The sequence below is a fragment of the Arachis ipaensis genome, chromosome B7 (genome assembly GCF_059453495.1).
Source record: "Arachis ipaensis isolate K30076 ecotype BB chromosome B7, ASM5945349v1, whole genome shotgun sequence".
Lineage (NCBI taxonomy): Eukaryota > Viridiplantae > Streptophyta > Magnoliopsida > Fabales > Fabaceae > Arachis > Arachis ipaensis.
This window is the reverse complement of record NC_142442.1, coordinates 120,785,647-120,792,638: the sequence shown is the minus strand read 5'-3', so window position 1 is coordinate 120,792,638 and position 6,992 is coordinate 120,785,647. Positions and strand designations below refer to the sequence as shown.

Sequence of the window (6,992 nt, the reverse complement as noted above, 5' to 3'; positions counted from 1 at the left end):
TTGGTTTGGGCTGAAAGCGTTGAAATTGTTGATTTGCTATAACTACTGTTGGAATTATTTGGAAATGGTTAACTGTATACATGATCCATTGTTGTTGTTGTTGTTTCATTGTTGTTGCTTCTACTTCTATTCTTCAGCTTCAACTTCTGGTTTTGCTTCTGTTTCTATTTTTGGTTGATTTTGGGGAAGAAAGAAGATGGTATTTTCATCCGAAGGACAATTTTAAAACTAAGTTAAACCTTTAGGGACCATTTTGTAGGCAAAAAAAGGCCGGAGACGAAAAAAAATTTCAACCCCTACCTTAGGGACCAAAAATTATACTTAATCCTTAAAAATAGTTATTTAGTCAAATTTTATTTACACTACTTTTGTTATGCAAACATGGCATATGGGATGAAAAGATCACTAGATTATTTTTTTAAGCCTCACATGAATTTCATTCTTAATTCATGATTCTAAGCCTCACTTGGACTGCGAAACATTAGCCATGTGAACTGAAGACCCCTATTACATAAGGACTATATTAGGCTATGAGATATGATCACAAAGACCACATTCAGCATGAAATACCTTTGACAAAATCTTTGATAGCCATGTCTGTATATATGTAATGGTACAATCAGATCATTCGACGTTGCATTGCTCGATTCTCTGCTACTCTTGGTCACGTGGTGAATTAGTTATTACTTTTTATTTTTTTTTTGCACATTTATAGTATGACCATCAATTAACTGATTTGTTTTGACACACTTTGTAAGGCTGATATGGTATGACAGTTGTATATATCGTCTGCTACATACTTAGCAGACTTTACTTTAAATAGTGTGTATCAGATTACAAAATATATTTTGGAGACATTGGAGGAGCATGATTGAACCATGCACCACTATTATTTTTGCTTGCCAGCATATCCTACATGAACAATAATTCATCTACCACCTGACAATAATACACAGATAGAACTCGAAGGTGGCGAATTGGCCTAATGGCTATGGTCAGCATTCTATCACACTCTCTATCATCGAGTATGTCGTCACCTCATCTACCACCACATCATTTCCCCAATCTTTTTTGTCTTTAGTATGCATGATATTTCATACTTTTCATCCTTCTTTCTCAGGATGGGAAAGTGAATAGTTCTTTTAGTACCATTACCAAACCGCCATTCCTATTCTCATTCCCATACCTATAGCCTTCGTATCGATTCTCCCACTTCCTTCACCCTCTTGATGTTATCACAGTTATATATTTTTGTTATATCTTATTTTAGAACTCCTTTTATATGGAAGATATTCTTACATTAAGTTTTTAATCATCAATATTTATTTTTGTTATTAAAGCTTAGTTAAATTGATAAATATATTTAGAATTAACATTATATTTATATTAGAATTACTTAATTATTGATTATTAATTATTAATAGTTAGTTATTTGTTATGTTATATAAATTAGTATATTTTTATTTACATGCATGGAAAAGTTGCTAAGCTGACTAGCGATGTTAAGAAGAATTTTACTTTCTACATTCATCTTTTTCATAAGGAAAACATTGAGTAAATGGTCAAATTAGTCCCTAAAAAATCACTCATTCTCCAAATTGTACTCTAGAGATTTAATATTAATCACGTTAGTCCCTCCGTCTATTTTGTCGCTAACAATGTTAATATTTGTTGAGGTGACACCTTAACAATAGCTAAACGGCGTCGTTCTCTCTCAAGTATTTACACCTCTTCAGTTCCTCACATTCGTTCAATTCCATTCTTCTTTCTCTCAAAAGAAAACCTATCCTATGTTTCCATCTTCATCTCCACAAAAAAGAAGAAGCGTTGAACGACAACCTGTAGTGCAGTTTGACGACGACATTTGTAACACCCTAACTACTAGAATGTCACACTTCTAGCTGTGCCACTCTGATAGCAAGGATATTATGATCACTTCCATATATATAATAATAATTAGGAGGCTTTACCTGAAATCCTTATTGACTTTTCTTTTAAAACCTGTATATTTTATTTTTTTGTACACTTTATTTCCTTCTAAAAACAAATCACATATATATACATTCAAAATATCATAGCATTCTTTATTTACAACCCTAGTCTATACAGATAATATACAAACATATATTATGATTACGAATTCCCATCCCTCTTTATAAAAGCATAACCAATAACAAGGGGAGGAAAAACAATAACTAGATACAAATTAATCCTCAAAATCAACTATTGCACGTCCAATGTTCAGTAAGCTTTTCAAAGGCTTTCTCGTCCATTTTCTGAAAAATATAAGGCTGTAGGGGGTGAAAACCTAACCCGAAAGTCCTCCGTAGAAGAAGAAAATGCCACAAACTTAATAGAAATAAATGCATCTGGTCAACACACATCTCAAAAAAATTTATCTTTATCAAAGCTTGCATTCTTTACTTATTTGTTTTGAAATTATTTTCACTTAGCTATATAACATTTTATATCCAAAAATCTCTTAGTCACATATGCTTTGAGAAAAATCAAAGTAAATATTTAGATCTTTTCTTTAGGAATCAAAGTTATGCCTAAGGACTTTCTATCCAACAAACTACCATAACTCATTCTTATCCATCTGACACATAAACCAGAGTCTAAGGGCAATCTGAAGCCAATCTGCCTCAACCTCCATCACCTCCATATGCCAGCAAAATACAATCAAATCAAACAATTCAAACACACAAAAGCAAACACATATAAAGCACATAATAAAATAAATAACATAAATACAACACAACACAACAATAAAATGTACACCCAAGCAAATCAAACAAATGCATGCCTGTCCTACTGGCCGTGAACTCACGTATCGGTTCAATTGCCAGACCTGACACATCCGGTAGCTAATCTAGACATTATCTCTCTGTCGTGTATCCCCAGGAGGAACATCCCAAGCTTATCACAAGCTGGACTTAGAGGGAGAGTGCTCTGTCACCTTTTCACTAGAGGCAGCAGCACTATCTGGGATATAGTGCCGCCACACTTCACAATTAGAGAGAGATTGTGGTGCAACCATAGGAAAGACTCAATCTAACTCGTTCACACTACAATAAAAAACTAAATCGAATGGAATCCTCAACCTTCTATCCAATCCCCCGATGTAACAAGAAAGGGAATCATTAACACCACTTGTCCACCGTAACACAAGAGAGGGAATCCTCAAACCCACATCCTTACTAATCAATAATCATCATCAATCAAAACCATCATAATCAAATTCACCCAAAACCATCGTCTTAATCATAAACATATTTCATAGTCAAGCAAGCAAGACAAAACCTCTCCAATAATCATCATCAAATTCATCATTAATCATAGTTGCTAGCATAAATCTCAATAATAATTTTCATCATAAACCTCATAAAAATTCTCACTTTTGTCATAAGCCTCAAGTCAAGTCTCATTTCTCATTGGTGATCTTATAACAACATAATCTTCATCATAACCATCAACTCAACTCCACTTTCTACTCTGCACACTTTAATATTCACCGAGTTGGCTTAGGCCGTTAAATACGGCTTGCAGGTATGAGACGTCTAACATAATACCCTATACTCGAGGTCAAGGTTGCAAATAAACTAACTCATACACATAATCATTTATAATCAACCTCAAGCTAACTCAAACACATCATTGATAATCAACCCTAATCTTTTTTCATTCAATCTCGTTATATCTTTCTTTAATTAGTTGCTTTAGGGGCTAACATACCAACTTTCATTATTCTCAAATTCAATTTAAAATAAATTTTAAGATCCTTAACATTTACCTCATGGTTCTTGAAAATTATAACTTCATCATCATTTTCTTCAAATATCTCTTTTTTCCTCAACTCGTAAGTTTAATCCTATCAAAATCTTAAATTCACATTTCCTATTCCCAACCCTTAAGTTGATAATTAATTACCTTTTTAAAACTTTAATTAGTTAAACCTCTTTTTCAAGTTAACTCTAATTATTCATTTATTCTCTTCATTGTTAGTCAAATAAAAGAAGTTTATTCATCAAACAACTTCTCAAATTAACACAACCATAAAAACCCATTTTTCTTTAACCAAGTTATCAAACTAACTTCATTTCTATTTTAAATTCAAAACTCTCCCAAAGAGACTCAAAATCACCCCATCTTTTGATCAAAATATTAATTGCAACATCATAGTCGTTTATTCTTAAAACAATCACTTCCATTGCTTTAAATTCACTAAAGAGCCTCAAAATAAAATTCTTTAATAAGAATTAATCAAATAAAACTCATTTTGTTTAATCAAGTTCTCAAAACTACTTTTAACTTCATTTTTAAGTTTAAAACTTTTTCAACAAGACTCAAAAATATTTTCATTCCACCAATCAAATTAAAATACTTTAAATTCACCAAAATTTTTCAGAACAAATTAACCAAATAAAACTTCAAAATAAAGTCTCTAGTTTTTATGAAAATAGCACCAGTTTCCATTATTCTTATTATTCAATTTCACTTAAACTCTTATAAAAATTTTGGGAGAACCTCCGATAAAACTCGAACTTTTAATCCTTCAAGGGTTCCATCCAAAACAAACATCTCTCAAACCCTTCTCAACCTTTTTAATACCCAATAATTTCTCAATATAAGTATTTTTGGCTTGTTATATTTAATTGTCTTTAAGTTATTAAACTTTCACACATTAGGACAACTAATAATTTGTTCAAATCCTAATCTTCCCGGTTCAGTCCATGTTGAAAAACTGCCATTCTAAAAACTACCAGAAAATCGCTAAACCGGTCGAAAACCAGACGGTCAGACCAAACCGGGACTAGGCCAATTTTCACAAAAAGGGTCAGACACGGTGAAAACCTAATTGCTTCGTTTCTTCTCCCCCAGCCCCTTTCTCCCTTTGATTCAGAAACAAATTGAGCAAAAAATGCTAGCCATCATCACCACTGCAAGTAATGGCACATTGCCGCCGTCCGTCCCACTCAAAGCTGTTATCCGTCCGTCCGTCTATCTAGCTTCCCTCGTGCTCCAAGTCTCCAACCCCTGTTCGTGTTCACCGATTGCAGCTTCTTCCTCGAGGTCAGCTCGGTGTCTGTCGTCTTCATCTGCTCAGCCGCGCTTCCGTCGCCCGAGCCATTGAATCCCTTTTTCTTTGCAGATTGAAGTTTTTCTCCTTGCTTCTCATTCGATCTGGCAGAGTGCTCACTTTCCACCCCCAATCTATTTTGCTAACCGCATCACAGAGCACTAGTTGCGGAACTCTGCCGTTGTTATGCCGAGGAGGATGACCTTGAACTTCCGCCGTCTTGTCGCCGTCGTCTGTCGCTGTTTGTCCTCCTCTGCGATTGAAGGTCAGTGACTCAGAGCTCACTTGTTCTTCATTTTTTAAATTTATTTTATGCTTTGTTCAGAAATCATTGAATGATTATTGAATATTTTGTGCTTTTGTTGAATGATTATCTGATTAATGATTATTGATTAGCTCTCTGCTGCTGTTTTGTGTTTTCTATTTTGTGACTTTTGGATTGTGATGTGCTGCTGCCTACTGGTGATGAATTACTTTGTGTTTACTATTTTGTGTTTTTTTTTTATGGTAATGTGCTGCTGCTATTGTTGATGTGCTGCTTTGTGTTTACTGTTTTGTGGTTTGTTTGGGTAGTGATATGCTGCTGCTATTGAGATGCTGTTTTATTTTTTACTGTTTTGTGATTTAATTATACTTAAATTGTGAGTTTCTTACTCTCTTAAACTCTTAATAATTCATTGTTTTATGATTTAATTATGCTTAGATTGAGTTTTTGCAAATTTTGATGATTGATGACAAACGTTTATGTTGACATTTTATTTTTAGATATTTCTTGTGTTTTTAATTTTTGTTGAATGACTATTTGATTATTGATTAGCTCTAATTCTGCTGTGCTACTATTTTGTGTTGTGATTTTATTATTTTAATTTACTGATTATTGATTATTGATTAAATATTTGTGACATATAACCTCTGTCTTGTAAGTACTTTAACTTTTGTGTTTGTGCACTACATTGGCAGAGAAACTATGTGATTTTGTCGGCTACCCTTCTCAAGAGCCTGATGAAATGGTTTTTGTTCCCTCTCCTATAGAATCGAAAATCAGTATGCTTCTGTTAGTGATAAGAATTTATTTTGATGCCAAAACAATGGTAATGACATGAATTTATTTTTGCTTCCTGCTACAGATGATTGATGATCAAGATCTAGGTTTCTTTGCCAAAGACTTTATTGACACTAGATAAAATTTACTAGATGAATATTTTGTTCAAAAACCACTTTGAATGATTATTGATTAGCTCTACTCACTGTTGTTGTGCTCATTCTTTTCTAATCTGAATTTTACTGCATTATTGTGCCTTTTATGCTCATTATTTTTAATTCAATGAAGTAATAGATGAATTGAATTAACTCAATTAACTAGTTAAGTAGATGATCGAATATTTGTTATTGCTTTGGTTAATTTAATGAATTTTTTTTTGTTTTTTGTTACTATCTTAATGAGTTCAATAGTGATATAATGACTATTAAATGATAAATTGTTAATAATTATGAAATCAAAGGTTATATTAGATTTTGGTTGATGTAGTACTTTATATTTGGAAGATATTTTAAAATTTATATTATACTACAATTATATTTTAGAGTATTTATTTATAATTTATTTATTATTTTATTATAAAATACTTTTTTCGATTAGACCACAATTGAACTGGTTAGACCAGTGAACCAGTGAGTAGAGCGGTTTGATGACTGGTTCGATTTTCAAAATCTTGGTTTAAATCCTAATCCACCCACCAAGAGTCTTCAAGCATTTTTACTCATTAATTTTATTATTAGAGCATTCAAATCCATTTTTAATCTATTATCAGTTTCAATTATGGAAAAAAACATAACTTATCAAAGCTTAATTAATATAACTTTGATAAAGATAAGCACGTCGTAAAACGCTCATTGTAAATCCTGTGTAATT

General features: G+C 32.4%; 1 long non-coding RNA gene across 1 annotated transcript; it reads left to right on the top strand.

Moving 5' to 3' along the window:
• The first annotated feature begins 4,872 nt into the window (after positions 1-4,872).
• LOC110264313 (uncharacterized) lies at positions 4,873-6,369 on the top strand. The gene is made up of 2 exons (XR_002350243.2): positions 4,873-5,345; positions 6,041-6,369. It is a non-coding gene; the product is annotated as an uncharacterized LOC110264313 (long non-coding RNA).
• The last annotated feature ends 623 nt before the right edge of the window (positions 6,370-6,992 follow it).